Source organism: Dipteris shenzhenensis, chromosome 25 (genome assembly GCF_047967505.1).
Source record: "Dipteris shenzhenensis isolate YYH24624 ecotype China chromosome 25, Dip_SZ_1.0, whole genome shotgun sequence".
NCBI lineage: Eukaryota > Viridiplantae > Streptophyta > Polypodiopsida > Gleicheniales > Dipteridaceae > Dipteris > Dipteris shenzhenensis.
Window position 1 is genome coordinate 2305484 of NC_141620.1, and position 7032 is coordinate 2312515.

A 7032-nucleotide genomic window follows, 5' to 3' on the forward strand; every position below is an offset into this window, starting at 1 on the left:
TTGTGAGACTCTTAATTCTAGGTTTCTGAAATATACCTTGTACCTAGTTTGGAGCTAGAGGGGTGATTGAGTGATGGTCACAAACTGATTGAGAGGATAACTATGTGCACATGGTAAGTGTGGGCACTAGGTCTCTAGCCTTCATGTGAGTATGAAAGGGGTATTTGACTTTGAAATGTCACATGACCTTTGGGAGTACATCAAATTTGATTCTGTGTGATATCAACAGTGATGCACGTGGTGTGTGGACAATAAGGCCAACCCAACCTATAAAAGGAGGTGTGTACCTTTCAATCTACTATCAATCAACTTAGTACTTTGCCTCACACATGCCTCCATTCTTGTGACTCCCTCCCTCTCTCTCCCTCTCTCCCTCACCATGTGATTTTCAACAAAAAGTTGCTCCACCAATGTTAGTTTTTGAGACAAAGGGTGGGCAGCTCAGCTCATCATACAATGAGAGTTATCACCAATTTGTTTTGGGTGGAATAGGAAAGCCTCACCATCAAGTATGTGGGAGGTATCCTTCCTCACATTAAGCAAGAAAAGGATTTATTCTCTTGCAAGAATATGAATGAAGCTCATTTAATGGCAGAAAGAGTAGAGAGCGATTTAGGCTCCAAATCTTGCCATTCCTCTAAGTCCCACTCATCAACTACAAATATAATAGAAAATGAACTTTCTCAAGGCAAAGAAACTAGTTTTTATTACAAAATGTTTGTGAGAGTGAAAAATAAAGCTGAAAATTCAAATGATAACAATGAGAAAATTGAATGAAAAATATCTTAAAACACATGTTAAATTGATCTTAGGTATCAAATTGGAATAAGTTTTAAAGTAAACTTGATCCCTAGGATCCACTCACCATGAGATGGACAATAGTTTGATCCTTAGGAATGGCTAGGTGTGTATATCAATGAAAGTTTAAGACTAGTCATTGAATTTGCATGCCTCTTTGATGTCTTGGATTGGAACTAGATGGACATTTACACAATTCATTAAGATTGGACTCCAATCCTCTTGAGGATCAATTTGGCAAGAAGCTTAAGGCTAATCTGATCATCAAGATTGGACTTTCTAATCCTCCATGCTAATTTATTCCCAAGGATAGGATTAACATGAAACCTATAGGATTTCTTCATGCTAATTAGATCCTCAGGACCAGATCAGCCTGTTGGCTCCTGTGAATTCAATACTAGGATCAAATGTTCATGAGCCAGTAGGCTAAACTAATCTCTAGGATCGGATTTGCATGAGCTTGAAGGCTATTTTAATCTTGAGATTGGATTAGTATGCAAGCTCATGCTATTCCAATCTCGGGGATCAGATTAGCATGCAAGCTTATGCTAATTCGACGATCCCTAGGATCATGGTATTCTGATGCTTCATGCTACTCCATTCCGGGGGATCAAATTAGTGTGAAGCCTCAAGAAATTTGCATTATGTGAATTATTTATTGGATTGAAAGTGGTTTTATCTAATTTGAAATGCATAAGCTTTGCCTTCTCATGAATGTTGAGACAAAGTAGCCCCAATTTACAATAGCTCAATTCAATTTCAACTTTATAAGAGCTTAAATTTATACATATCTTGAAAGAATACTAGTTAAGTATATTTAAATGGTTGTGATTTTGTTAAAATAGCAAAATTATATAATATTTTATGTTACACTTCTCTAAAAGATTGCTAAAAGATGTGACTATAAGAAAAAGTCATATGTGTATTTTCTTATAGTTTGAAGAATGATTAAAAGTATGAACTATTGAAAAAATTATTATAGATATACTTTTTCATAGTGATACCATGTAGTACTTTTTGAAAATTCATTAAAAACTCTCAATTTTTAACCATATATGGAGAATATTCTATTTGTTTCTCGTTTATGTGGAGTGTTACTAGTGACTTCATATGCAATAGTGTTGCATGGCCATCAATCATCTCCTGCAAAACAAGAGAGGCATTGTTGAGAATCATGTTTGACAATGGAAGTCAAAAGAACTTGATCTCATTCAAATTGGTAAAGAATTTGGGGCTTCCAAACCAAGATCATCCTCATCTATATACTCTTGAATGGATAGGAAAAAGTTACAACAGTGCAGATGAATAAGCAATGTATCTCAACTTTTCAAGAGAAAGCTTTGTTTGATTTGGTTGAAATGGGTAAAGACCTATTAATATGATAGTCAACCATCTATATCACCAACGAGAATGAAGACAAGCTATACCAGGATGGATGTACATATTCATTTCAGCACGTTCTTTACCACAATATTGTGACTAGATTTGAAGTACCTATTGAAATAGTATCAAATAGAGGTACCCACTTCATCAACAAAACAATTAGAAAGATGACAAGGATGCACATGATGTTGCACAAAAAATCCACAGCATATTATCCTCAAGCTAATGGACAAGTCAAAAGTTCTAATAAGCTAATGAAAAAGGTGTACAGAAGGATAATGGATCATCTAGAAGATTGGGATCAGCACTTTCACCACTTTTGTCATTCTCACCTTCCCCATCCATCTCTATGTCATCATTCTTTTTATCATACTTAGTTGTGAGATGAGATAGCATTTCCAAGTACTCCATGCAGGCATTGATTTCAATAATATTTACAAGATAGTCTTTCCTAATAAGAGCTTCAAACAAATAGCCCATATTACACAGGATGACTTCCCATCTTGATGGCTACAAAAATTCCATCAAACTAAGTAAGAGATCACCAATTTTTGCTGGTCTTTCATTGTGATTCTGCTAACATTTTACAGCTGCATCTATCTATGCTCCTTCTAGAGTGCGGTCTAGGATGATTGCCTAGCAATCACTTTAAGAGCTTGATTGCAATTGTATGCTTTTAGGGTATGGGCTCATCGTGCATAAGACAAAGGATTCAATGTTTTGTAGTTTAAGGCTGCATTCTCTCTTGTCCCTCTTTGTTGAGTACACACCATTGTACACCTTCAGTTGTCTTCCATATTGTCTTTCTAAGGTGCGATACATTTTTTCCTTCTCTTCTTTATAAAAAAATATGACGATATTACATAATCCCATTTTACCAATGGTGGTACATAATATTCTTTCAATGAGGTGATGAACATTAGCACATGATGTTTCATCGATAAAGAAGAGTTGCAGCTTATCCCACATTATGTCATCATCTAAGAAGTCTTTCCATGAAACTCTCTTGAAGTCAACAATCTTTCCAGACTCTGAAATTATCTCCTCTTTGAATTGGAAGACATTGTGCAAATAATTTGTTTTTCTGAGAGAGTGCTCATTAATGAGTCTTTGTACGTATGCATGCACATTTTTTGGGATTTCATTGGTCATACAATAAGTGACTTCTAATCCATCCTCATGTACCCTTACCCACTTGTTTGCCCCTACCTTCTCTTTAGGTGATGATAAAGCTGTTGTTGCAATTTTCTTCACAATATTAGTGCTAACTTCACATTGAGTGGTTGGAATGCCTTTTTCTATGAGCAAATACTCGATTGTGATCTTCACTACATCATGCTTCACCTGCTAGATGGTACAATAATATATGCAATGGTATTTATCTTTTTTACCAAAAAAACTTTGTTTATTCATTAATTTCTTTGTAGCCATGCTTGCATACTTGTTAGGCAAGTTTCTCATAGGCCTCCACATCCGAGCCAACATCTCCTTTTTCTTGATCTTCCTTGCCTTTTATGTAATAAGTGAGCAAGCATCATACATGATATCTCCCTTCTCATATGCCCTCACTCTCTCTTGCTGCCATGGTAGTGACTGCGGCCTCCCTCCACTCCTCTCCCTCACTCTCTCTCATTGTTGCAATAGTGGCCACAGTCACGGCCACTCCCTCACTCTCTCTCGCTATCGCATTAGTGGTTGCGGCCTCCCTCCACTCCTCATCACAACATGCCACTCTCTCACTGCCACGACAGTGGCTATGGCCTCCCTCCACTCCTCTACCTCACCACCACACTCCATTGCCTCACTCTCTCTCGTTGTTGTGTCCTTGCTCCACTCATTTCCCTTGTCGCGACCTCTCTCTCACTATTGCGATAGCGACCGTGGCCTCCTTCCACTCCTCTTTCTTATAGCAACACTCCACTCCCTTGCTATCATGGCAGTGGCAACCGTCACAATCTCACTCCATTCCTCTCCCTCACCTTGACCTCTCTCTCCCTCACTCCACTTCCTCACGACCTCCTCCACTCTCTCTCACTGCTGGGGCCTCTCTCTCCCTCACTTCACTCCCTCACACTCTCTCTCTCACTGCCTGCGGCCTTCCTCCACTCCTCTCCCTCACAATGACACTCCACACTCCCTCATTCCAATCCCTCACTCTCTCTCACTTCCACAGCCTCTCCCTCACCCTAAACCTCCACTCCTATCCTCTCTCTTTCTCTCTTCAATTTTTTTTCTTAACTTCTTTACAAGAAGATCATAAATTTGAATGTGAACTTAAAAAATAATTACCTGGAAAAGTATTTGAGTGGAAAAGGATTTGAGTTTGGAAAAGAATTATTTTACTCCTCTTGCTCTTGCTTGTTGAAATGTCCTCTTACTCAGGGAGCAGCGCATATGCACATTGCGTGACATACAGGAGGTTGAGATAGAGGAGCATTTTATCTTTAGGTGTCCTGTGTACTATGAGATCCGAGGATGTTTCCACTGCCTCTTCAGGGATAGTTATGGGATTTTAGCCCATTTCCTCTCCTACCCAGACCAGTGGTGTTTCGCAGGTTTCATTCATGAGGCACTTAGACACTACGAGAGGATACTCCGAGCATGGAGACAGGAGCAGACTTCTTCCTCGGTTGATCCCTCTTAGAGCTCTATCATGGAGTTCTTTCAACTAGATCACATGGACCCCAATGAGACGAGGCCTCGACATGACCGTGACCTGGAGCCCGTGACCCGACAGTTCAGACAGAGAGGGTCGACACATAGATCACACTTGGAGACATCCCCTCCTTGTTTAGAGTCGGAGCACCGATGGGGGTCACAGTAGCCTTGGTTAGACATAGAGCTACGACCAGGAGACATGCCAGGACCGCACCTCTGAGTGGCCGACATCACTCTATTTCCGACTTCATGCCTTCACTGCCTCATCCATCCTGATATCTTACTGTTGCTGGGGATGATGATGATATTGATGATGATGCTGAGATTGATATATAGTCAATCGTCGACATGACTATGTTGTACTTAGGACTTAGTACTGCCATTCTGCATTTTTGCATTTTGCATTAGTATGGATGCTTGTTTAATAGCTCCACTACCACAGCTCGTTGTATCAGGATTTTCACAATCTCATAGACCCATCGGTCTTTCAAAGACTTTAATAAACTTTCTTTCTTTCTTTCTTTCTTGCCCTTGTCCTCAATCTAGTCTCAGTCCACTTCTCTCCCCACTCCCACTCCCACTCCCACTCCCACTTCTACTTTTCATTAATTCCTCCCTCTCCTATCCCATTGTTGAGGAATAGGGTGCCATGAGCACATAATTAGAGGCTAAGGTATGGTATAGAATGTATTAAAGTAGCCACCCTAGGCTGTGGACTACATGATGTGAAGATGTGGATCAAGGACATCCACAAAGAGAGATGTGGATCAGAGGATCCCGCAAGTGTTGACTATTCTAAAGGCTCTCTCTATATAAGAAGCCTCTCATTGTATGGTCTACATAGATTTGAAATAGATTGATTCATAGTTGCTCATCATTTCTTTCATGGAGTTTCTTCTATGCTTTGAACCTCCATAGTCCTTATGCTCATCTAGTTGCACTAGGTTTAGCACGATCTTACATTATTTGACATGGTATCAGAGCTTAGGTCTAGCTCTTCTAGATTACTTTTATCGTTCTTGAGTGATTGAGAGTGATGTCCATTCACCTCCATTGAGAAATCTCTGTCTACTTATTTCTATTCATTTTCTCTTAGGAGAGTTTAGAGAGTTTGATTGTGAGATTCTTCTTCTAGTATCCACAAATCTATTGTGAGGGAAAGTGAAGTCTCCATTGATTAGATAGGGAGCCTATTTGGAGGGGATTTGGAGAGATTATTTCCTCCTCTAATCTAATCTATTTCTCATAGATAGAGGTAGATAGACTTAGAGGTACCAATTGTAATTTAGGATAAAGGAGATAGCAAGAAATCCACGAGTCTACAACAATCAAAGATAGAGACTCAGACTACTCTACATGGGCAATCAGGGTAGACTCGAGCAAACATAGACTCTACGGCAATGCCCAATTCATCATATGAGCAAAGCATGAACCAAGGAGCTTCATTCGTGACCAACAAGGAGATTCAACCGCTGCGACCAAAGACTACCTTGTGCCACACAACGACTTGATAGCTATACTGCGGCTTCCTACGCCATCCATAAGCTAAGGATAAGGTGAAAACGGCTCTCGGTTCCCAAGGCTCTAACAACCCTACAATATTCAATCTAGGTGATTTTGAGTCCCTTGCAAAGTATCGTGGTCATTGGGTCCCATTTGCATGGCTAGAACACCATCGTTGCATTATTTAGAACCAAAAGAGAGGATGCATGGGCAAAAACATGGAAATGTTCATTATTAACCATGCAAATGGGATCCAATGGACATGGTACATTGTGTGGACATCAATCTAGGTGAATTTTAGTCTCTTGCAAAATATCATGGCCATCAAGTCCCATTTTCATGACTAGAACACCACTGGTGCATTATTTCGAACCACAAGAGGGGATGCATGGGCAAAAACATGGAAATTCTCATTCTTGACCATGCAAATGGGATCTAAGGCTCCCTGAACTGTGACTCCATCAAACTGCGACTACCTTGTACGACACACATAGAGACTACACAATCGATCAGACACCTCCAGGCACCCGTGACTCCATCTACCTATGCTGGATGACTCACATGCAGTTTTATAGAGCCATTGACGACTCTCATAGAGCTGTCAACTTCTGCACTACAACCTTTACAATGCCTGCTAGCAACAAAGCCAGAGATGAGCATCCTTGCCTCTATAGTCTTTTGCTCTCAAAA